This window comes from Egretta garzetta, unplaced genomic scaffold (genome assembly GCF_000687185.1).
Source record: "Egretta garzetta isolate BGI_Z169 unplaced genomic scaffold, ASM68718v1 scaffold733, whole genome shotgun sequence".
In the NCBI taxonomy this organism is placed as follows: Eukaryota; Metazoa; Chordata; class Aves; order Pelecaniformes; family Ardeidae; genus Egretta; species Egretta garzetta.
The window spans coordinates 129003-131875 of record NW_009259186.1 but is presented as its reverse complement, the minus strand read 5'-3'; positions in this window follow the sequence as shown (position 1 = coordinate 131875).

Sequence of the window (2873 nt, the reverse complement as noted above, 5' to 3'; positions counted from 1 at the left end):
TCCCCTACCCCTGCCATCCCACTCCCAAACCCTGTCCCTAAGCACCTCATCTGTCCGGCTTTTAAATCCCTCCAGGGGTGGGGACTCAACCCCTTCCCTGGGCAGCCCCTTCCAGTGCTCGACAGCCCCAAGGGGAAGGAATTTTTCCTAACATCCAATCTCAACCTCCCCTTGTGAGAGAGTCTCTGGGACGCAAAAGTCTCACACAGCCCCTGCCCCAGGAAAACGCAGCCAGGAGGGGAGCCCGCATGCCTTCCCCGTTTCTGCTGAGACTCTTAACAAGCCCATATTCCTCAGAAATCCCATATGCGTTTTGCCTTTGAAATGTTTCTCTTCTCATCATCTCAAGCTAGACCTGTAACACCGACGCGGCAAAGGGCTCCATCCGCAGCGCATCCCCTGGATGATCAAAGTTAATTGGCTGCAACGCAATTAATTTTGGATTACTGGTGAGAGAACTATTATTTCTGTAAATAATGGATTATTTCCACGTTCCTAATCCCCAAGGCACCTTGGGAATGCCCTGGATAAGGAATGGGTAGGGATATCCACATGTGGCTCACCATTTGTAGATGTGACTGGCATCGCTTTAGGAGCAGAACCCTCATTTTGATCTCTCCGGAAAACCTGCAGCTGTATGCCAGTGTAGTAACACTGACTGCAGTGGAACCACTTATTTCCAACTCAAATTTCCTTAAATTAGGAAATCAAGACCTTCAGCTTCCCAGGGTTGTCCCCAGATTTCACACATCTGAGTCACACGTGCTTATAGCACACCACACGCTCCACCGGATCATGTTTTAGCTTTGCATTTTAGGACACCAAGCACACGGGTGAGTTGTAACTGGTAATAACAAGAGGGGGATGGGAAGGGTACCGGCAGAGATACAATCAGTTACCTATACCTGGAGATTAAAGACCGGTTCTAACAGTGATGTCATCCCATGAGATAAGTATAAATAATAACAACTTTTGAGGTTGTGAAAGCTGTTCAGGCAGGAAAGTTCTGTATATGGCGCACAATAACCTTCTACTAAGAGCCAGCAGGTGTCAGCAGAAAACACAGAATTAAATAATATCTGACTCGAGCACAGCAGACAAGACATATAATCAAAACGGCCAGTGCAGGAGCAGAGCAGGATTTTCCCTCTGATCCCCCCAAAGCCTTCCTCACCCTCATCGCATTCCCTCTCATCTGGTTTCCAACTAGTGTCAGGGAGCAAGGGATCATTCTGCCAGCAATACCACCAAAGAGAAGAAAAAGGGTATCCCACGGTGCTGGACGTGGGACAGTGGGGCTGTCCCCTCTCCGAAGGGCGAGCATTTCCACCTTCGGAACAGCACCTTGGCAACCCATTGTCCAGCCAACCATCTCTGGAAGCCCCAACATGTCAGCCATCTGCGGAGCCATGGGGACGACGGCATCACGAAGTGGCCTCTTTTCTGCCCATTAAGTCCTTCGGCTGTGATTCGGAGAAGGCTGGAGTGCCCTTAGGTCCTGTTGGTCTGTAGTGTTGGGGGATGCTGGGTGGGATTCATCTCGTCTCACTTGAGCTGTGTCAAAGCTGGGAATCGCACCAAAGCAAGACTCTTCTTCCTCCGTAACTGATGAAGGGTGATTCACCCCATCCTCAAGCAGCTGTTTGGGACTAGAAGGGCAAATCAGACTTTTAACAGTCCTTAAATATCTCCATGTCATGCTTTTCTTGCTTTCATCCTCTTGCTTAGGAAATGAGTCAAAGTCAAGAGACTTTCAAACCAACTGAAATCATCCATTGGCGTGGATCTATCAAACCAACTTTGATCCTGTTTAAATTTGTCTCCTCCCATTCTCCACCTGTATTTTCATTACTATACATTTCCTATAACCAGCTTCTTATAAAGGAATAACACATTCCACCAGCCTTTACACTGGGACAACTTGGAAGTTATTGTATGTACCCAAACTGGAAGCATAGTGGGGAAAATGTAAGAAATAGGCTGGATATCCCGGACAATCAGAATACCCCAGGTAATTTTTTCTTTTGCAAAGCTTCTGCCCCTGTCTTGTACGAGGTGTTGCAGCCATACACCTCAGCTCCATGCACCTCCCCTGCCATGTTGGGCTCCTCCATCCAGCTCCTCTTGCTTTGCTGCCTCACGATCCTTCCCATCCGCTGACATACCCTGCTTTTCTTGCCTCAAAGGGACATATCACATGAAAATGTCACTGAAATAAGTCAGTATATCACCACACTGGCAATGTTATGTAATTTACCATCCAGAGCTGTGAGACAAGTGCGTCACCCTGTTCAACGGGACCATCTTTGCGTCAGGTAATAACCATCTGGCTACACCGATTTAGCACGAAATTCACACAACCCTCTTCATTTACAGCAGTTCAGAACAGAAATATGAAGTTACACCTGTACAGCACACAAACAGACCCCAAAATCTCTTAAAAATTTTAACTGCTGCCTTTGGCAACGTGCGGTCTGATATACATTACTATGTGTAATCAATTAAGCTATAAGTTATAGATCAGTTAAGTGACAGGATGAGAAGAAATGGCCTCAAGTTGTGCCAGGGGAGGGTTAGGTTGGACATTGGGAAAAATTTCTTCACTGAAAGGGTTGTCAGGCACTGGAAAGGGTGCCCAGGGAGGTGGTCGAGTCCCCACCCCTGGAGGTGTTTAAAAGATGGGTAGATGAGGTGCTTAGGGACAGGGTTTAGTAGTGGACAGGTATGGTTGGACTCGATGATCTTAAAAGTTTTTTTCCAACCAAATGATTCCATGATTCTGTGGTGAGTTACTACACAGATAACTCGGCAAAAACAGGGCAACGCGTGGCTCTGCGCCACACCAAGGGCGCAAGGGACAGCAAGTTAGCCGG